The sequence below is a fragment of the Bombus pyrosoma genome, linkage group LG16, assembly GCF_014825855.1.
Source record: "Bombus pyrosoma isolate SC7728 linkage group LG16, ASM1482585v1, whole genome shotgun sequence".
NCBI classification, from domain to species: domain Eukaryota; kingdom Metazoa; phylum Arthropoda; class Insecta; order Hymenoptera; family Apidae; genus Bombus; species Bombus pyrosoma.
This window is the reverse complement of record NC_057785.1, coordinates 3,830,580-3,854,349: the sequence shown is the minus strand read 5'-3', so window position 1 is coordinate 3,854,349 and position 23,770 is coordinate 3,830,580. Positions and strand designations below refer to the sequence as shown.

Genomic DNA, 23,770 nt, shown 5'->3' with positions numbered 1-23,770 from the left:
AACTCGTACAATGACCACCTAATGACAAAATCTGCAATCACTTAGTTGCCAACCCAATATAAAACAAAATATACTGTGCATCTATCGTTTCTTTATAAAACGGAAGAAACTTTTGGAACCACCTAGTATATACATATCACTATAACATATCCTAATTTTATGAGAAAATAACAGTGCAACAATGTTTCTTCCATTGCAACAGAATGTACGTAATACAATGAAATAATATAAAACAAAAGATACTGTGCTTCTATTGTTTCCTCATAAAACGGAAGGAACTTTTGGAACCACCTAGTATATACATATCACTATAACATATCCTAATTTTATGAGAAAATAACAGTGCAACAATGTTTCTTCCATTACAACAGAATGTACGTAATACAATGAAATAATATAAAACAAAATATACTGTGCATCTATTGCTTCTTTATAAAACGGAAGAAACTTTTGGAACCACCTAGTATATACATATCACTATAACATATCCTAATTTTATGAGAAAATAACAGTGCAACAATGTTTCTTCCATTACAACAGAATGTACGTAATACAATGAAATAATATAAAACAAAATATACTGTGCATCTATTGCTTCTTTATAAAACGGAAGAAACTTTTGGAACCACCTAGTGTATACATATCACTATAACATATCCTAATTTTATGAGAAAATAACAGTGCAACAATGTTTCTTCTATTGCAACAGAATGTACGTAATACAATGAAATAATATAAAACAAAGGATACTGTGCTTCTATTGTTTCCTCATAAAACGGAAGGAACTTTTGGAACCACCTAGTATATACATATCACTATAACATATCCTAATTTTATGAGAAAATAACAGTGCAACAATGTTTCTTCTATTGCAACAGAATGTACATGATCCAATGAAATAATATTGGATTGGCAACTAAGTGATTGCGGATTTTGTAATTACCACCTAATGGGAAAATCCGCAATCACTTAGTTGCCAAGCCGATATTACTCTTGCTATTATTAGATACAGTCTGAACAATAGAAATTTTTGCAATTGAAATTGTTACGAGTTAGGAGGAATAATAAATTGTGTCGCCTGTAAGGGAACGTTTGAAATTGTGCGAAAGTGTGTGAATATAAAATTGTAAAACTATAGGAACAAGCAGCAAGAGACAGCTCGTAATTTGTCAGTTACTCGATATGTGGTTACGCGAGAGTATTTTACTTTCGTTTACGATACCATTTTCTTACGCTGCTTGGTATCTCTCAAACCAGCGCAATTTCGCGTCAGCGGCTACGAATACATTACCACGTTGCCGCAGAAACCGCCAAGAATCTATCATCCGTTGCACGAAGAATATCCGGCACCTCGAACCAACAAAACCGCCGACAACCCTCGCTCTACTTACAAACAATATTCTATTAGCCATTTGAAAAACACGCTTATTACTCGCTTCAAACCTTAAACCTTCTCCAACTTGCTCGTTCAAACTTCACGCGACTGTCACGCCAACGAAATCGAACCGATTCAAAGGACAAAATGACAATTTCCATGCGACGAATAGTTGCGCTATCGTCTCATCTTCCCACCAAATCTCTTCAAACCTGTTTGCCCAAACCTCGTAAAACCTTGTCAAACCTCAACGATGCAAACGTACAGACATAAACGAACGAGTAGGAGAGCCGGAGGAACGCGACGCTACGGTTGTGCAATTACAGAAACGTGCTTACCACTTGGAAAATGACTCGTCTAGCTAAGAGGCCATCAAACGTAGTGCAACTTGGTTGTCCAAACTGCACAGAAGCGTTTCAACGCTGCGAGCACGGAAACTCCGAGCAACCGGGCAACTCGAACAACAACTGCGAGAACGCAACAGAAGTGAACGAGTGTTGGGAAAAACAGCGACACGCGATAACTTTGTGGCGTTTCTGTTCGCGCCAACTGGCCAGCCGGCCCCGAAGAACGGCTACCGGAAGCGACGCGTTTACTCGCGAGCACGCGGCAGCCGGAAGCTCGGACGCGTGCGGAAGGGACGGAAGGGAACGTTCGCGAGCGAGTACCACGCCGTACTGAACGTTCGCCACGGGTGGAATAGTTTTGACACGCCGGCGGCTACGTCCGCTTCTCCGGCGACGCGACACCGTTCACCGCGCATGTGCCGATATAATCCACGCTTCTACGCGCTGCATACGCGCGACCCACACACGTGCAAACGTCCGAGTGAACGTACGGAGTGGCGAAGGGGTTGGTCTCGCTTGGCCCGAGGGTGTTTTGACTCGCGAGCGCCGCTCGTCCGCTCGACCCCGCTTCCTTTTACGGATCTAAGGGGATGACGGTACACGCACAGGGTGTCTGTCGTGATCCGTGCGGTGATCGATGAACAAGTGGCGAGGGAAGGGTGCAGGATTCTTCGACGGAAGCTTCGTTGTCTCGCAAGTTCCAGCTATCCGTGGAATGCAGCGTATACAGAGTTTGGATGTTTTTGTACGATGCGAGGGAGAAAGGCGAAGATTTGTAAGTGCAGGGGTAGTGGGTTGCCTGATGGATCGAAGCGGACTCGGCTAATGAAAGGCTGATGCTTTTTTGGTGTAGTACTAGGGGCGAAAAAAGAGTGGAAAGTCTAGGATTCTTGGAGGCGAGTGGTGCTTGCAGCGTTGCCGTTTGGCATCCCTGGAATGGATCTTTCAGAGTTACGCTGCTTTCGTAAGGTACGAGCAGGAAAATAGAAGATTCGGAAAAATGAAAGTTAGAAGGAGCATATCGTGAATCGAGTTGGTCTCGCCAGTGAAAGGCAGACGTAGTATCCTTAGTGTACAACTGATGAGAAAAGACATCCAGGTATGTACATTGGAATGTACATTGACTGTTTTTAAATAAAAATAAAGATGGTTAAGGTGAGTATATTATGAATTCTACTAGACTCAAGGAAAATGATATAGTTGTTTTGACGTACCATTAATGGGAAAAGAATGAATATTTTAGGATTCTTCGATAACATAGTTGTCTGAAGAGATCCGATATAGTATCCATGAAATGTACATTGACTGTTTTTGAATAAAAATAAAGATGGTTAAGGTGAGTATATTATGAATTCTACTAGACTCAAGGAAAATGATATAGTTGTTTTGACGTACCATTAATGGGAAAAGAATGAATATTTTAGAATTCTTGGATAGAATAGTTGTCTGAAGAGATCCAATATGGTATCCATAGAATGTAAGTTGATCGCTTTTTAATAACAATAAAGATAGTTAAAGTGAGTATATTATGAATTCTATTTGACTCAAGGAAAATGATTTTATGATGATGATGTTTTAACGTACGAGTAATAAAGAGTTTAGAATTCTTGGATAGCATAGTTGTCTGAAAAGATCCAATATAGTATCCATAGAGCGTAAGTTGATCGTTTTTGAATAAAAATAAGATTAAACTGACTATTTTGTGAATCTAACTGGACTCGCAAATGAAAGGCTAACATAGTTAGTTACATTAACGTACAAATGACAAGAAAAGAAGAAGAAGCTTGGAATTCTTGGATAGAATAGTAGTCTGAAGAGATCTAATATGGTATCCATGGAACGTACATTGATTGTCGAAGGGCTTATTTTTGTATACCGTAAGGGAAGGTACAGAACAGGAGTGGCTAAAGTATGCTTGATACAAAGACTCTCTGTCGAATTGAAAGGCTGACAAAAACTGATTCGACAGTTCGAGGCTGAAGCATCAAAGTTGGAATCAATCGTAGCGGGAAGAGTGTACTCCTTTCGCTAGGGCAACGTTTTGCTACTCATCTTCTCGTCTCTGGGCGGTACTCTTCGTCTCGATGAACATCGAAGTAAAATATCGACGATAAGGAATCCCAGCAACTTGCTTCAAAGGTTCTCGAACGAGAGAACGGTTGTTGAAGCGAATCAACAAGTTATTCGTAACGCAGTTTTGTTCGCTTGGTGCGCAGAACTTTAGTCGTTCTCACGACCGATCGATCGGAATTTATCATCGCACTGAGAAAGAGAGGTTTGCCCGGAACAGCGAGCTAGTGTTAACTAATACAAGTTGGCGATAGCGTTCTCGGTCTGCAAGTTCTAACGCTCGTGTTAACCTTTCAATCAACGTAATTGCCATTCGATGAAGTTTCAGCACCGGCTAACAGTATCCACGCCTTTGCTATATGAATTTCTTCGAAAATCGAAACGCTGGAAAATGGAAATGCGAATATCTGGTGACAGACACGGCAGGCGATACTGGAACGGCGGAATGATATCGAATAGGAGAATGTTACATCGATAGAATGAAAGATAGTACTATAATGGTAGCGTATACATATGGTAGAATATAGAGGATAGAAATGCTAGAATAATAGTACAATAGAGAACAGTAGAATAGAATGTCATAGGGTGGGGCGCAATAGACGATACGTGAATACAATTGTGCCGCTGTAATTCGACCAAGCAAAGAGAAAACGATGGAAAAGATCTACCTGGTAGCACATCCATCCACGAAGCTATCCGTGCTAGCCTTCGATCGTATCTCTTAACAGCTGGAACGCTCGTAGACCAGGTCAGACCACGCGCACTTTGCAACGAAATTAAGGAATCGTTGGTTCATAGTGGAAAAAATTGTCCATCTCTGAATCGCCGTAGCTTAGCTCGAGGAAGAGATCATACGATAGCCTGTACGAGACCGTTTTATATGACCAAGCTTCTACTGTCTTCTCGCTGCTGAATCAAATTTGCTCCAGGAAGCTTTTATACTGCATAGCGACAGGATGTACATGACTTTTGTCCTCGAAATTTTTCACAAATTCCAACGACTCTACCGACTTTCACACGCTCTTTTCGTCTTCTGACTCGCGACCAATTCAAAAACAGGCGTGTCATCTTGCGAGGAAGAATAGTTGGGATCAAACAGGTGGACAGTTTCGGCGGCTAAGGAAAATTCCTGTGCCCCGTGTTATCGTGTGTGCGACAGGAGCTCGAGGCTGTGGATACTCAGCAACCGGTTGAATCTTCGTTCTTCGCTCTACCGATGTTTTCGATCGCGACTAGCATTTGTCCGAAAGCTGTGCACGTTCCACGTGTCGCATCATTTTCGACAGTCGCGTGGTTTCCTTGAAATGCGACGCCAGACGCGAAGAAAAGAAGAAGAAGGATGGAGCGAGATAGGGTTGGGTGGGAAATAGCATTACCGCGTAATTGCATGCTGGATGTTTATGCGAGGAATTACATCGGCGTGGAATCCGCTGCTTCGCGACGTTATTACTCGATTTACGTCGATATTGCTCTCAGCGAACCGCGATGGAACTGTCGCCAGCCATTACCGAACGATACCCCCTCCCCTCCGCAAACTTGTCATTATTTCGCAGGATAATGGAACGCCTGCTGTTTGGATTAATCTGACCGCGTTGCCGTTTTAGCCTCGTCGAGAAACCACGTTCCTTTCTCGCTCTTTTATCCGCCAGTCCGATTAGAGGCGCGACCGTGGTCCCAGGATTCTCAGCTTCCTGCGACTCGGTGACCTAATGGCGAGGTCTGAGAGCCGGCGTTAAGGTCTCAGAACTGTTGGTGGAATCGTCTGCTCGTAAAAGTGGGAACCCGTAAGTGAAGTTTTCTTCTCTTTCCGAAATCTTCAATATTCTTGGCAGGACACTCACGAGGCGGTCCGCTTACGATGCTGGGAAATTACGTTTCGCAATTATGCGAAAGCCGTTAGATTGGAACAAGTTTGATCTTTTTTTTCATTTCTTCTTCTTTTTTTTGGAGAAGAGGATTTCATTCGGAACTTTGTGGTTCGGGTGCAGCTGAAGTTTGATCATCTCTCGGCCATCCGCAAGAATGCGAGGTCCTCAGACAGCGTGCAGACGCGTGGGTTATATGGCAGCGCGTCGGGACTGGAATTTCAGTTGCAACGCAAATTTCAATTTTCAATTTCTTTTTTCAATTCGCGTTCGAACGTTTCACGTTCACCGGCCGATTAACCGGCCGTCAAACGTGGCAGGATTCGGCCAATTTCAGACACCGAGAAGCCTCACTCTCAGCAGTAGATGGCGGTGAGTAGAATCCTGGCTAACTTTACCAACGCCTTCTCCTTGCGCAACTCTTCCGAGACCGTCGAGCATCGGGCGTAAACAAAGCCACAGAAGGGCCACATCGATGTTTAATTCAATGGACTTTAGGCGTACTTGACCACGTCGGTTAACTTTAATGGAATTCTCCTTGGACTTGCTGGAAACCCAGTCCTGGACAGCCCACGAACTATCGATTGCTCGTCGTTATTCATTAAAACGCGACGAGAATAGCGACAGTTCGTGCCGCAAGGTCAACAATCAATGCAGCGATCCAGTCGTTTATAAAGCCAATCCGCAATCTTCTGCGTTAGGCTAACTTCGAGCGATTTGCGAAACTCGATGAGTCCGCGTGCTCCTCGTTTTCGTGCCAATTTTCGACGTGATTTTCTGCTTGCGACGCGGCGGTAATCGCCGGCACATTCGGCTGATTCTACGTAAAACGGCGAGAGAAAAATTTCCTACAACATGTTTTCAGCCGGGAAAAGGAAAATCGACTTGAAAGGTTTGACGAGTATTTTTGAAAATTTGAAATTTGGCTAATCGCCGACTGAACAGGAGTTAAATTATCGACACGGGGTTTAAGCTACGTTTGAAAACAAGCGAACAATATAGAATGCAATTTTCCCATAAGGTGGTTCATTTTCCAGCAAAGAATAATCTTGGAAATGCATCGGGCGTGTGTTTGGGGCGCGTAATTAAACGCGTTTAAAATTTATTTCCTTGTAAACGCGGCCTTAAATCGGAGAAATTTCATTTCGCCTCTTCTTCTCACTTATTCTCACGCGCGCAATAATCTCCTGTTGATTGTTTGCACGTAGCTGGCCGGCGCTTGGCCGAGTTAAAGCACATATCCGACGAATCTTCAAACTCGATTTTCTCAGAAACCAAGCGTCCAATGAAAAAATTTTATTCTACATTTTCCACTCATTTCTTGACGTACTTTTGACTTGTGTCGCTTTCTGCTCGATTCTGCTACGGCTACCACCCCCACCCTGTGCGATCCGATATCGTCAAATACGAACAAATTAGAAGCAGAATGTAAATAAACGGTACATCTTGCGCACAGTTGTAACGTAACACGGTGACGCTTCTGACACAATGATTTTACGTGACGTTGGCAAATATCGCAGCGAGTCAACATAACCTTGGGTCTACCCGTCACGGTCGTACGAGAGTTGAAGCATTCTTCAACCCTTTGCACTGTGAATTTTATTTCAATTTCGTTACCAGTAGCTCCCAACGCTTTTAAGTGTTTTGTTTGAAATTTACTTTAACTAAAAAATAAGACAATTTAAATAAATAAAGGAAGAAAGAAATTCGCTTAAATACCAATTTTATTCGCACTATTGTTGTATTTTCTAATTTTCAAGTATATGATATATCTTGAAACAATTTCCAGGATGCAATCCTGCTTTTCTTTCGCGCACTTTCTTTTTCACAAAAAAGGTGGACATGAAAGAATGTCGAGTGGGACTCGATAAAGGAGCTGCTGAGATAAAAACTGATGTCGAGCCACACTCGACATACGAGTGCAAAGGGTTAAAGCTTCTTCTGAGTTCGCCTTGGACCGGGGTCAGTGGGGCACGGTTGACTTTAACGTTAAATCGCAGCTAAGAGAAGGATATTTCAGAGGCGCGCAGGCAGCCGAATTCAATTACGTGCACGATGAAACTGTGTTTTTCATGTCTGGGGTTCCGGGCGCGGAACCACGTCACGTCCACTTCGTTTAGGCGAGAAAAAGAGAGTTGGCGAAATTCGCGTTTCAACAAAGAAGCGAAGGGCAGGAGGGTGGCGAGTGGGTGCGAGGATTTTTCACGTCGGACGCCGGATATTAGCTACGTAGACGACGCCGTGAATGCAGAGGAGCCCGGCGTGGATGTTGGTGCCAGCGTGGAAAAAATGTTTCATCGCAAACACCGCGGCCGACTTCAAACGGTTTGCGCTGCTCCGAAACGTTCGACTGGTCGCGCGACTGAAAAGCAAATCAGCCGCGGCCCCTTCCACGCTCGGCCCATGTACCGGGTGTGCTTTGCGTCGATTCCACGAAACTGCGGCTTAACACTAGAACTACCGATAGTTGACACAAAGCTATTTCTACCAAAATCAGTCAAAATGACTGGTTTAAAAAAATACGTAATAATAGAATATTTGTATATTTATTTATTTATTACTATCTTACGGAAGCAATTCCATGTTATGTAGCACATTTTTACTATTGTTAATCCATCTGGGATCCCTGAACGAGGGTTGACACATTTATAAAATTCTAGAACCAGTCATTTTCACTGCTGTGCTATTTCTAGCGATCCAGCGATCGATCCGGAATTTTCCTGATAACTGACATCGTCGTATCGAATGATACGCGGTAAAAATTTGAAAAACGTGTGGCAAGATGTAGAACACGAGGAAACTGGTTAATTGAGGTTCGATAAACAGATTGCAGCATCCTTTTACACTTGGACAAGTACCAGTCATTTTCACTGCTATTGGTATAAGTAACCTTGATACAAAATTATTTTCAGTTTGAATACATAAAAAACAAAATAAAATTCGTTCTATTATTCTTTTAGTTATCGTTGCGAAAGTCATTAGACCATCGCGGAAAAGAATATAACACGAAGTGGGAATTTTAAAATAAAATTGTAAAACCAGTCCATTTGACTGGTGTGGTAGTTCTAGTGTTAATCGAGACGGAAGCAAACGATCGTGCAATTACTGTCGAAAATCCATTTGATTCGCGCGTCCCTGTAGAAACGTGGGTAATTTTCATGCTAACATTCGCCAAGTGCTGCGATTCTGGTCCGACCGAGTGCGAATTCTTTCAGAAACAACACTGTCCACTTCCAAAAAACAGGATGGAATCTCGTTTCGTTCGCGTGCGAGCGAAAGGTGGAAGGTGAGGTAGCAAAGCTTTGCGACGGTAGCGAGCAAAGAAAATAGAAAAGGAAGGAGCGGGCGATTAAAACTGCGCGCGTCGTGAATAATAAATAGACACGGTGTATGCAGCAGCGTCGACAGACGTCTCAAAGAGACCGTCAGCAGCAGACCTCCGCGCGTCGCCTAATAAATTCATTCTGAATTTCGTGCATCGGCGTATTGCCACTTACTCCGTTCGTTGCGGAGCCACGATGCTTTTAGAATCCCCCGGTTCCGCCCCCCACCCCATTCGCGCAGCCTCTCGCCGTGAATCAAATTAGCCAGCCGATTCTAATTACGAGTTTACGGACTTTACCTCGCGCGGCTGAATTTCAAAGTCGCTCTTACCACTGTGCACCCTTTTCGTTGCATTTCTCGGCTGTTCCCAGCGCCAACAATCCATCGTTTCGCCTACGATTCGTTCGCTCACGAAGCCAGAAACATCGTAGAAATTTGCAACTCTGCGAGTCTGCGAGCCGCCATCCTGATTTTCAGACTGATGATATTTACTACGCGTAAGACGAAGACACGCGAAAAGTATGTCAAATATCGGAGACACCGTGCCCATGATGTGTATTACGTCGAGAAGCCTCGTCTAAACAGCCGGCAGGCAGCTTCAGCTTTAAGAAACAATCTACGATGTCGGAAATCTTCCAGGGACTTCAATCTCGGCTGAAGCTAAGCTGGATAACGCCCGATAGAGATGGCTACGAAGATAATAGAACGAAAAGAAGATATGAAAAATAAGGCACGAGAAGTCTGTGGAAATTCTAGCCTGAAGATAACATTCGACGTAGCCAATTTGAAGTCCGTTTAACGAAATGCAAAAGCCATAACCGAGAAATCAACAGCTTCCAGTTTGCCGGAGAAATCGTGTCCCGGACCTGGCTTCGACTTTATGGAAACTGTCGATTGGAGCTGCCATGTGGAGCAAAAAAAAAAAAAAAAAATTAGCTCAAATAGATGTTGCGTCCGTCAATTATCAAAGATCGATAAATGCAACCGCGAAAATGATCCAAGAAGATCGAAGATTCGAAAAGCGAAGAGCCTAAATCAAAGTCGTATCAAACTCCGATACAGTCGATTATGAAAATAGCGCAACGAAATTGCAGACAGTCGTATCATCGATCCACTTGGAAACTACCACGAAAGTCGCAGCAATCGATGTAAAATCGCTGTCAATGGGCAGTTTCGTCAGCGACGCTCGTCTAACTCCCAGCGCGCAACGTCCCAGCCGATTCTCGGAAACTAACGGCTGGCTGAGCCATACGGCGTGCCCCGGTCCAAGACGCCAGCCGCTATCGTTCGAATAATCCCGATAGCGTGCGAGGGAAGGCAGCTATCAAACTTGCCCATGGAGTTTGCCGGATGCAAGACCAAGGCCCGTGAACGAGACACTTGAGAGTTCGACAACAGACATTCCGTGAGCGTATGGTGCTTTACGAGGATCCTGGTTAGGGCACGGACAAAGGAGAACACGGTACGAGCGGCTGGCAAGAGGAACTCGCTTGGATCTTCGCATAATTCGCTGGCGAGAAACGAACGAGGATGGCTCGGTGACGCCGGATGGACACGACCGCAGGAAACTTCGCATAAATCTGCGACTCGACCGTGTTTCTACCTAAACTCCTGCGAGTCGGACCTGTGGTTTATGTCTCTCGAGGGTTACACTGATTTTTAAAGGCTACTTTCGACCAGGGGTTCAGCTTTTCACTTGGCGAAAACTTTAGCGAAAGAGTTTTTGCGAGTATCTACAGTTATGGCACTGAGTGAGTAAAACAGCTGGGAATTAAATTTTCAACAACGTCGACGAAGATAGGATAAGTCGACCGACAAGCCCAACCTCAGGACACCTGCTTTTTCTTCTAACTTGATCTTCACGGACTCGCGAATTTTGGCCAGATTTTAATTCTTTCAACGTGACCAATTTGGCAGAATAAAGAGCTCGAAAGTGGCCAGTTTCTTGTAACAATTAGTTACAGGCAGCGATGTATCGTCGTACCGTTTAAACGTAGCCAATTTGGTACTCGATGAATTTTTTCGAAGCTGGCCGACCTACGAACAAATGACCTTGAAACAACGAGAATTCTTGGATTCTATAGGATATACAACGCGATCGAGCTACGGGCCTTTAAATGATCTCGGTCTTCCGTTCTATAGCGATAATTTTACGTTCGATAACTGCGCAAAAATCGGGACTCGAGATTTCCACCGATGCGGATATAAAAACAACTCTGTTCCTGGAAATTGAAATTTGAGACGCGTCGAACGTAGAGAGGAAGAACGCGAGTGACAAGGAAAGACGACTGAGAGTGGAAGCGTTCGGCAGAGTTTAAAGGTTCGCGATAAGCTGGGACCTTTAACTCGAAAACGAAGATACTTTATCTCTGCATCGCGATCAATGAAACTTTCGCCAACGTGTTTGTTACGTTCTTCTGATTAAAACAACACCAAACACGACATAATTCCCAGCATGTTCGCTCACTCGATAAACGATAATTAAATAAATAGGAAAAGTTAAATATCATTGAAATTACATCGTGTTTGGTCCCATTGTGATCAGCGAGCCGTCGCAAATACGTCAACAGCAAAATTTTAACAAAAGTCAGGAATAACAAAGTTTCGCTCCCGAATTGGTAACTCGATACCACGTCTCAGCGATATCTGACGTCGGATCGTGTTACGTTATTCGATCGCGGTGGGCCATCGAGTTTCGCGTTGTATCGGGCGAACTTGCCCTCGGCAACGGGAACGACGACCGTGCAATTATCCAGAGGATCTTTTCGCGCGATTATCGAATGTTTCCTGTGTCGAAGTTTTTCTCCCGCACCGCTGTAGCACGCCGGCAACATGCTACGGATCGATGTAATGTTCGAAAAACAGGAATCGAGTTACATAAATGTTTGTGACACCCGGTATGCAGACCAAGTGGCAGACTACCGACAGCGTATACTTCGTAAGCATGCAGGAAGTCCTTGTTGTCTTCGTTATACAGTGATTGCGGCCTGCCCCGCTTCTCCCTCCGGAGTTCTTCACGTTTCTCTGTCTGTGGCCGAGCCATAATTTCTTTATGACCGAGGAACACTGGTCCTCCGTTTGCGTTTCACGCTTCACACCGCAAATATTTTCCACGTAATTAACACTTACATCCAGCCATGCTGAACACCTTGTTGTCCAAAGATCACGATCACTAGAAAGGGATAAAAAATGCCCGCTTTTCTTCAACGTGCCGACACATGTTTATATCCAAACGATAGGCAAAGATATCACGTTTTCACATCGACGTCTCGACGATAGAAGAATCTGTTGCGGAATATCGCGGTAATTTCGTGGTAAGAAGTTGGCAGTATCGATGGGCACATGTTGCGTCCGCAGATTGCGTTTTAATCGATAAAAAAGATTCCGACTACATAAAAATCTACCAGATTTCCATCCTCCGATCGGTCGATACTGTCGTTTCCACGTTTCCTTTGTTCGGTAAGAGCCGAGAGTGTTGAGAAGCGAAAATTAACCGAAAAAAGGTCTCGTTGAGAGACACAGCAGCGTAGAAATATTTGTTGCATAGATGGCGCGAGAGAAGAGAACACCACGTGCGTCTGGTGAAAGGGTAAAACAACGGTAGGATAGCAATTAACGAGAAACGAGACTTCGACGAGGCTTTCTTGCGGCGAGAATCGAATCGTTAGCGAATGAAAATTACGGGCGACAAAAGAGCGACGGAATAGCTGCAACGACAATCCGGAAACATCGATTAAAATTCTCGACGCCGCAACGCGATCGACGCTCCCATTGTACTCTCCTCTCTCTCTTTCTCTTTCATTCTCTCTTCACCCGTTTCCTCTATCCAGTTGCATTTTTCCCCCTCTTTTTCCGTGGTAATGTTAACGTCGAGCCGTTCTAGTCACGGTTTTTCTCGGTGTCCATTAACGTTTCAATTACCAACGTCGCGCACACCTGTTTTTACTCTTTACAGTTCCCTCGATCGTCGACTTATTTCTTCCTCTTTCCAGTTTCCCCGCTTCGTCACGCTTCTCTTCCAGTAATTCCGTTAAATGTTATCGATTCCCGCGAGTTCCGTCGCTTGTTTGTTTTCGGCTTCTCCATAGATGTGCTTTTTTCTCTCTCGCTGGCAACGATCCGTGGCCCAACGCAGCGTCCGCCGTCTTATCTGTCTTTCGACGTGACTTCTTGCAGCGCAACAAAAACTTGCAACACTCGCGTTAAAATAACATCGTGCAACTAACGGAACCGACTGTAGGTAACGCGCGGACGAAAGTTTGTCCTCGAACAGGCCACCGAAACGATCGACCAGTTTCCGATATTTACTAAAATTTCGAAATTGGTCGATCGCGTCGCCGTAAATGTGCCGAGACGAACTGTAACTTCGTTTCGGAGGTACACGATCGCGATTCACGTTATCGTCAGCTGCGAAACGCGAGGCTGGAAAAATGGAAATTGCGAGTGGAAATATGGAAACGGATGGATAAAAATGGCACCGAATCGAGTTCTATAAGACGATAAACAGGCAGAAGCTTCAACAGGCCGAGCAACGAGCAGACAGCCGACGTAGCGCGAGGTAGAAATCGGTTTACGATAAAAATTCGCTATCGAAAATACGACGGCCGGCAAAACGCATTTTTATCGAGCGAAACGCGCGCGACGAAGGGGAAAAAGGAAAGAGCGGGGAACCGGTCGAGGGAGTAATACGGCGACGGAACGAATGTATATTTTTTGGCGAGATTACTGTCGTTTTTCAGCAGCTGTCCGGACCATTCTTGCGAGTCGACAAATGGCGTGCCTGATCACCCATTGCCGCTAAAACTGTGCGTTTCGCGTCCGTTACGAGCGCGCTCGCAGCGGAACGCAGTCACGCGGACTAATGCGCGCGGCAAAATTATTTTCTACGAAATTAACACTTTGACTGTCACGTTGGTCACATACGACCCGCCACGGTTTCTCCTGTGACGCCACGGTGGTCACTGGTAACCGGAGCGTTTCAACTTCTTACAATCGTAAAAATTGAATGAAAATTCACAATTAGGGCATTTTCAATAGAACCGATAAATAGAAGATACTTTGAAATGAAAAGTGCCCCATTGAACGATTAAACATTTTTATTGGAACATCGATAAAAAAAAATGGGAAGAAATGTTGCATCTAACGGTGCACTGTGTTAAAACACTTTGAACACAAATGTGGCTCATCCATACAATCTGGACGATAGGTGGTCACCTTTTTGCTCCGATTCTTAGCAATTTTTCATCCTAACTGTTTAACATTTTTTTATAGCACTCTCTGCAAAATTTTCGTGCCAGGTACGCTTGCCCCTCTTTCCTCCGCATTTCGTGTCGCGATCTTTGTCGAATAAGTATATTCCACGGCTCTGGTGAATGGCACTGTGCAAGGTGCATCGCGAGTACCATTCTAAAATCTGACACCTTGACTTTTGTTTTTGTTGCTCGTTTATGGAGTATCATCGCGCTTGAAATTGATGTATTTAACAGCAACTCTAAAGCTAATTTTGTATACCACTCGAGGGTTCTTCCATGCGTTGTGGAATATGCTATCGTTTGATCTGATAAATCTACAGCACATTTTCCTCTCTTCTGATCTACCACTACCATTGGTTTGTCAGAAACATAATTTGTTTTACCTCTACCATTTCAGCCGAATGTTTCGTCGAAATCATAAAAATAATCGTAATACCGTTTACTAATATCCTCCACACGTTTCAACGATATATTCCGCACGTTTTGCCTACCACGAAATAACGAAAGCGAATGGTTTGTTGAAATAAACGAAGCCTTGTTACAACACGTCGCTATCAACTGTTAGCAAGGCGCCACGGTGGTCCCCGTGACCACCAATAAGATAAACGGTCCATTGGGGAAGAACGCTGTCTTACATCATCAACGTATTATTATTTTACCATTATATGCTTCGAATAATAAAAATACTGCCGTGGTGTCCTGAGCGAAACGTGTGATTTCAGCGTGGCAGTCAAAGTGTTAACGTTTCGGCGGAAAAGCGTGCTCCATCGTAAGGATATGATACGAGGTCCGGTGAAATGGCTATGAACCTGATCCGTAATTAATGGAACGTAAGCGTGCGATTTAACGTAAGTCGAGCTAACTCAAGCGTCGCTTAATCCGCACCGATAATATCTTGGTTCAGCCTAAGCAAAGTTGCTAGAACTTGCTGCTAGATGAATAGGAATCGAACGGGGATCTGAACGAATCTCTGGCTGCAACTTGCAAGCAGAGGTATTGGCTTGGCAACTAAGTGATTGCGGATTTTGTCATTAGGTGGTATTGATAAAATCCGCAATCACTTAGTTGCCAAGCCAATAACTCGATTCAAACTCAACGCGAGTTAAACCGCGGGTTTAATCGAAGTAATTCGAATTTAACAAAACTTAAGGAAAATTAGTCGCAGCTTAACTGGAGCTCCGCGTGGGTCGTCAAACAAAAGCAAGTCCGCTGCCTACCGACATGCAGCGTAACTCGATTTTCAATTTCAATTTGCAATTTTTCCCTTCGTGCGAAATAAATTTTCACCAGCGGGAGAACCTTGTTGACTCGCGTCAATTCCAACGATTTTCGCGCAGGCGTTGCTCGTTAGATTTACCTGACAATTTAGTCGTATTTCGTCTGTCGCTTTAAGAAAGAAATCAACTCTTTTGCGACTGTTCCACGCAAATGTTGCAAATAGTAAACGACAAAAGGTACCAAAAAGTGGTTGGAACAGGTACCGTGCCTGTGGTAGGTCTACAAATCCCTGCGACAAATCTTTGGAAGAAATCGTTTCGTTACGAAAAGTACGTACAATTATTTCAACAAATCACTTTCTTACGAAAATTGCATTAAAAAATGATTTTCCTCGGAACACTTTTCCGCACTGATTTATAGATCGTAAGAGAAATAAGGCACAAGTTCTACTTCAACGATCGTTTGACATCTCTGGTCGTTTACTTTTTATGGATTTACGAGCACTTACATAGAACAGGCTGGCGCGGATGGAAACAAGTTGCGCCAAAATCGGCGAGTATCGGTCAGCGCGGTGCCTTCGTAAGATTCGTCGCTTTCATCGACGAAGTGTTAGGTTGTCCGAAAAAAAAGTCCCTTTCGCTATATAAGGAAATAACAGACGCGCAATATTTTTTCTTTTATATTAGTTTATGAATTATGCACGAACATAATAATAGAAACAGAACGAAACGGATCATAGCTAATTCGATAAAATAATATAAAGCAGAAATTGTTCTTCATCTTACGAAACGAAAGAAACATTTCGGACAACCTAATACAATTTTTCACGTTTGCAGGAAAATGACACGCACGGGGAAACGACAGCAAGCTACTTGATGCGGACTGTGCGTGGACTCTACTGGGCGAAATATGCCTGGAACGCAAGAAGATGACCGCACCGAGAGGATCGTAAAAGAGAAGGTTCGCGAGATTTTCAGACGGGACTCGGACGATAATGCGACCGTAAACCGAGCGAAGAGACGAAGAAAAGTGTGGTAACCGGTTGAAAAGACGGCAGAGCGTCGATTACTCGTCGTCAGCCTGGCGATTCCAGGGTCCGCGAGGATACGCATCGTGAAAAGCTCGTTCCGGGTCTCCAGATGCCGCGTTTCTCGTTCCAGAGACGGAGAAACACTCGACTGTCCGTTCTACCAACGTCTCTCTATGGCTTTTTCAACCGATTTGCTGGATGCTCGTGCAACAGTCAGATTCAGAAGGTAAAACGAAGAAGCGCAGCCTGTGCAAAAGTCTGTGTCCGTTTGCTCGGAGGAATGGAAATTGTAATTCGCTGAAACTCGCCGCTGTAATTCGCGATAGACGAAAATTGAAAAGAAAATTGAAAAAGTAGGAAACCAGCGTGTAACTTGTAAATCACTGTCTCGCGGCGATTTCCAGATCCGATCACACCGACAGGTAAGAGACGAGGAAGGAAGACTGCGCCGAGTGCACGGCAGCGGAAAAGAATCGCCGCTGTTCGAAATACTCGACGCTGTAGCGAAACTTACGGTGGGAAAGATATTGGAGGGTGGGAAAAATATGGAGAAATCGATGGAAGAAGAAGAGGAGAGCGTAGATGTAGCAGGTTGCATGCAAGTGTACCTTGAAGAAGGACGAGATGCAGCCACAGATCGGAAGAACGAGACTGGAAGATGGGCTTGACACTACAGGCACACGGGCGACGAACGAGACGCAGCTCGCGAGCGAAACTGCACTCGGGTCGAAAGGCCATCGGCCAGACAACCTACCTACGAATCTGGCCAACTAACACCGAGCTACGACACCGACGTGCACAGCCAGACTGCGTTTAGTTTGTGCGTAATCGCGTCTTCTCGCCCCGTCTGTCCCGCTTGTAGCTGGCAAGCGCTCGGCTCAGCGACGCGACTACGCACACCGACAGTACGCTTAATCGAACGCTTCTTCCGACCGATGAAATATACACTCCGCATCAAATATACACTGCGTGCCGCGGAGACCCTGCCGACGCCATGCCACACACTACACCAGCCATCGAGGGGAGAGAGTTTATTAGCGAATCGTTGGAAATGAGAATAACTGTTGGAGTAATAGGTTTCTCGATCGTTCGGGTACACTGAAATCCCAGTCTAATTCGTCTAATTCTAAGCTGAGTCTGCGAGCAGCTTCTTTGAAGCTTTGGCTTCTGGTCAATAAATTTTGGGAAACCGAATGGTTAGGGGAACAGAGATTTTTCTCGGTGGCTGGCTTGAAATTTCAGCCGCACTCTAGGATGGATCAACGTGGATAAGGCGATGAGCGTTGAAAGATAAATATCGAGGAAATACGAGTTTTGATAATACGAATGATAGTTGGGTGGATCGAGTCGTGTGCCTAATTCGAAGCAGAACTTGGCATCTGGTTTAATAAGCTTTAGGAAAGGGAATAGTTAGGGGAATACAGTTTGTTGGATGGCTTGAAATTTGAGCCGCACTTTAAGATGAATCAATGTGGATAAGACGATGGCTTGAAATTTGAGCCGCACTCTAACATGGATCAATGTGGATAAGACGATGGCTTGAAATTTGAGCTGCACTCTAAGACGAATCAATGTGGATAAGACGATGGCTTGAAATTTGAGCCGCACTTTAAGATGATTCAGTGTCGATAAGGCGATGGTTTGAAGTTTGAGCCGCACTCTAAGACGAATCAATGTGGATAAGACGATGGCTTGAAATTTGAGCCGAACTCTAAGATGATTCAGTGTGGATAAGACGATGGCTTGAAATTTGAGCCGCACTCTAAGACGAATCAATGTGGACAAGACGATGGATTGAAATTTGAGCCGCACTCTAAGACGAATCAATGTGGATAAGACGATGGCTTGAAATTTAAACCGCACTCAATGTGGGTAAGGCGATAACTATTGAATTTTACGAAGGAAATAAATATCGAGGAAATACGATAATACGAATGATAGTTGGACGGATCAAAACGTGTGCCTAATTCGAAGCAGAACTTGGCATCTGGTTTAATAAGCTTTGGGAAAGGGAATGATTAGGGGAATAAAGTTAAGCCACGTTTTAAAACGAATCAATGGACAAAATTCCGATTGGTGAATTTTGAGAAAGAGATTGGTGTTTTGATCCTCGAATGGATTGGAATCTGTTCGCTCTAAATTGGATCTGTAAGTCAGTTTGGTACCTGGTCAGTAAATTTTTTGAACAAACAAGGAACAAAGATAGGGATTTGATATTTTGGTGGATTTACATAATTCTAAGGTAGAATTCTAGATCTAGCGAGAATATTTAGTCCCAATGTTTATTTATAATTTCGATTCCTTCCGAGGTATAATTCGAATCTCAGTAATAACGTTCCATCACAGTGTTTAATTCTGGGTCTAAACGATAGTTCTTAGCAGTGGGCATTTTCGCTTAGAAACAATTTCAGTTGAATGCCAAGATTCAATCTACAATACAACAACTGCACCTAATTCTACTGATACCTGATTCTAGATCTAATCCGCAGCCACGCCATATAATCAACTCTAATGATTGATTGAGTTTCGGATTAGGTTCGGTTCTACAATTTAACCCTGGTTCTGGTAAACGATAATCTGTTCTGGGTTATAGACTATACGACGTTCGACACATAGTCATCGCTGATACCTAGTCTCCATCATCAATTCTAGAATATAATGGGCGAATTTGGTGCCAAATTTGGCCCTGGTATCTAATGCTGACCCTAATGCCATACTCTGCCTAGCATCTAATTTTTGATAGATTCAATTAAGTTGAATTGCAGTAATCCTGGTCCAAACGTGTAACCTCAATCAACTCCCTAGGATATAATTTCAATTCTGCTCGCTAATTGTACATTCAATTCTAATCATCTGGTCATTGATTTTGCCTCTCGTCGTAATATTTGATTTAGGTACGTGATTTCAATATCTGGCCCGAAATTCAACAAAATGATATTTATACGAGTATACTCGTCACGGACAAATGACAATATTCTGCGTTACGACGAGCCATCGAGTGAGTAATCGAATGAGAAAATAAAACAATCATTTCCTTACAACTCAATTTTATATTATAACGGTCACATGCATTCCGTGCTCGACGAGTATACTCGTCGTCGCTTGTTCCTCGCGACACGTTTCAGGTACACACTTTTCGAAGCTTTCAGGGGTCGCAACAGCTAACTGGTTAACAGATGATCGTTATTTGAAAAGGCGAAATGAAAATAGGGATGCTGTTTGGTGTTCGAGTAGAACCGACTCGACCTAATTCCGCGCGGGAATAAATAGCCGTGTTTCGTAGACTCGATTAGGTGCTACCCCAACGGAAATAGCGTTGCCGGTGACAAAAATAACGCAGGCAGTCGACGCCTGGTCGCGTCGCGACGCTCGTTTACGCACGTTGCATGAATGACTGACTGACTGGCCAGGTGATCGTCTCGCTGTCGACCAGACGCTTGCGTAACTTGGACGCTTCGTTTCGTGTCAACGATCCTTCTCTGCCAGTATTTCATACAATTAAACGCCAGCTTTTACCTTCTACCAAATTTCTAAGCAACGACGGTAAACTATCTCCGCGGTTCGCTGCAAATTAACCAACTTGATTATTAATTTATATAATTAAATAATTTATATTAATTTACTTGTAAAGTAATTATCCTATTTCGAACTTCATCGCGAGCTACTCGAATTTAGCGTTTCGAGAAAAACAACGAATTCGAATAGATTCAACGATCTTATTAATTGCAATCAAAAATCTCTCTATTCTTTTTATTTCAGGCAAGCAATTTCTCTTACTTCCCTTAAAAAAAAAAGCAAAAAAGATTATCGAATATTATTAATTAGTCGACAGCGGAGGAGCAACCGATTTTCTAGGACAGATTATCGCGCTCGCGTATCGCAAATGCGCTATGATTCGGTTGCCTGTAACTCTCGAGGTTTCTTCGCGGTGTATCAACAGAGCAGGTTCGCGTCCAGTCGCTTGTCAACGACACGTTATATACGTGTTTTGCTTTAACGACCGAAATAACGTGAGCAAACCCTCACGTTTACGTCTCCGCCGTGTAAATTAACGTCCCACGAGCCGACAGCGTGAATGACTGACCAGCTGCTCGACTTTTCGTCGTTTGGCTGTAATATACAGAGTGTTCTGTAACAGGTGGTATACTGTGGTCGACGAAGTGGGATTCCGCGACGAAATATCGGTGGAAAATGCGGATGCGAGCCTCTCTGCGTGCCTTGACCAAAGTGTTACGATATTCGTATCATCGGTATGCGCGCTCGGTTTTCGCTGTACAGCGAACGTCGGTAACTCGGCAACCTCGAGGAACGCGGCAAGATCGGCTTCGATTGTTACGGGTGTCTCGATTTATCGAAATATTCGAGCGAAAGAGGTTTAACGTAGGAAAATTCGACGTACGGAAAAGGTTCGTACGATCAGGCGCGATCAAGTTGACCTTTTCGGGAAGCGTTGGTACTTTAGCCATGTTAAAATGTAGCTAAAATGTACCTGAAAGGCCTGAAATGTACCTAACCCGTGTACCTAAAATGCGTCGCGAATAGTAACCGAAGACGAGTATACTCGTCGTAGCACAAAAGTCTCTTGTAACGGAACGACTGTTTTATTTCTTCACCTTATCACTGCAATTTATTGCAATTGCTAAATCGCAATTTAAACAGCAAATTGCAACTATCTTTCACGCACGGCGAATATATTCGTCGTAGCACAAAATACTGTAATTTCTTGTAACGAAACGACTGTTTTATTTCTTCAACTTATCACTGCAATTTCTAACTACAGCAAATTGTAACTATCTTTTACACATGACGAATATATTCGTCATAGCACAAAATACTGTAATTTCTCGTAACGAAACGACTGTTTTATTCCTTCACCTTATCACTGCAATTTATTGCAATTGCTAAATCGCAATTTAAACAGCAAATTGCAACTATCTTTCACGCACGACGAGTATACTCGTCGTAGCACAAAATACTGTAATTTCTCGTAACGAAACGACTGTTTTATTTCTTCAACTTATCACTGCAATTTGTAACTACAGCAAATTGTAACTACTTTTTACACACGACGAATATACTCGTCGTAGCACAAAATTCTGTAATTTCTTGTAACGAAACGACTGTTTTATTCCTTCACCTTATCACTGCAATTTATTGCAATTGCTAAATCGCAATTTAAACAGCAAATTGCAACTACTTTTTACGCACGACGAGTATACTCGTCGTAGCACAAAATACTGTAATTTCTCGTAACGAAACGACTGTTTTATTTCTTCAACTTATCACTGCAATTTGTAACTACCTTTTATGCACGACGAGTATACTCGTCGTAGCACAAAATACTGTAATTTCTCCGTGACGAGTATACTCGTCGAAAACAGTCAACTGCTTAAGCTTCCCAGACCCCGTTTTATTCGACGTACATAAACGCACGAGTTGAAGACGCGGCGGACGATGGCAGTCATGCGTTCGACCGAGGAAAAACGATTAGCTTCCGCGTATATACGACGTGTAGTCGTCGTGTTCGTCTTGCGTTCATTCAGATATGTGTTATTTTGTGTGCTACACTAAATTAGCCGCATAGTAGTGACACACATATATGAGTACGAGTGCGTCGAAGTATGTGCGCGCGCAGCGTCTCGAAAAACAGAAAAATGCAACTGTTCCGTACGCATGGTGGTAAAAAGGATGGTGAGACGCGTGCAACGTGTATCTACGAATATCTCGTACATCCCGTATTAAATAAATATGAAACTATTATAATATCATTGCTACGCGTAATGTGAATATTCCTATGCATTTATTTCCGCGAGAAAATCCTAACAATCGGACTATCGAACATCGTACGATTGCTTTCTCGCATCTTCTGACACACAGCGTAGCTACAGGCGCGCTTTCATAAACTTCGACCCATAGCGAAGTCTGGTTATCCTAAATTCCAGTTAAAACAGAGGTGCGAAGAACGCGCGTGGACAGGCGATGGCAAATAATTCCAATTAAATTCGAAATAATTCCAAGGTAAATTTTATTCCGACTTGCGGAGGCTTCCATAGCCAGGGCGCAAAGAAATAGAGAAAATTGTAGTCTTATTGAGATATTCCAGTTAGACAGAGGTTCGAGTTATACAGGTTCTGAGTTATCGACTGAGTTCGACTGTATGTACGCGATCGTACAGTCCGATGATCGACTTCAGACAGGACAGGATTTTCCACTTCGCATGATTCAAGGCTAGGTCTCAAGGGTGCCTCGAGTATCGCGTCTCGCATTTATTACTGTCATCTCAGCGGCATGCACACAGCGTCGAAACAATGAAACGATATTTTACTATGTTCAATGCGAGAACGAAATTTCAATCGATGCAGCGGTAGCTCCATAGGTTCGGAAAAAAAAAAGAAAGAAGAGATGTTTTTCGAGATACAGTTCTTCAAAGCATCCATCACCTTCTCGAACATCTTCCCGCGTCACCTTCTTCGTGTTTGAAACACTTCAAGATGGAATCGTTGCACAGGTTGAATCTCCTAACACGACGACGACTTAAATTAAGTCGCAAGTTGTTCACCGTACGAAACGATGTCTCGAACAAAAGTTGCACAGTATCCAAGTGAACACACAGTGCTGTAATCTGTTCGTTATCATCTTATTTTTTTGGCGAGATATTATACTCACTTTCAGTCCCATTACATAATACTTTTCTAGGCAAAATTTCACCATTTGTCCGAATTTCAGAAAAAATATTAGACATTCGTTTAAAGAACCAAACGTGATCCTGATATCTCGGTAAAAAGAAGTAAGATGACAGAAACAAATTCGAGCACTGGTTCAAAAAATACCTAATAATAGAACATTCGTATATTTATTGATTTATTACCTTCTTACGGGAGGAATTTCATGTTATGTAGCACATTTTTGCTATTGTTAATCCATCTGGGATCCCTGAACGGGGGTTGGCACATTTATAAAATTGTAGAACCAGTCATTTTCACTGCTGTGCTATTTCTAGCGATCCAGCGATCGATCCGGAATTTTCCTGATAACTGATATCGTCGTATCGAATGATACGCGGTAAAAATTTGAAAAACCTGTGGCAAGTTGTGGAACACGTTAATTGGAGTTCGATAAACAGATTGCAGCATCCTTTTACACTTGGACAAGTACCAGTCATTTTCACTGCTATTGGTATATGTAGCCTGATACAAAATTATTTTCAGTTCGAATACATGGAAAACAAAATAAAATTCGTTATATTATTCTTTTAGTTATCGTTGCGAAAGTCATTGCACCATCGCGGG

General features: G+C 43.4%; 1 protein-coding gene across 8 annotated transcripts in view; it reads right to left on the bottom strand.

Moving 5' to 3' along the window:
• Positions 1-23,770, bottom strand: part of LOC122576376 (alpha-mannosidase 2) — a 174,661-nt gene that overhangs the window by 81,083 nt on the left and 69,808 nt on the right. For 2 of the 8 annotated variants that reach the window (XM_043746572.1, XM_043746571.1), the window contains exon 1: positions 1,714-2,054. The exons of 4 other annotated variants lie outside the window; for them this stretch is intronic. The gene's annotated coding sequence lies outside the window, so the exon portion shown is untranslated. Of the gene's footprint in view, positions 1-1,713; positions 2,055-12,110; positions 12,244-17,089; positions 17,267-23,770 lie in introns of those variants that run through there. 2 more of the 8 variants (XM_043746573.1, XM_043746574.1) reach the window with 2 other exon arrangements.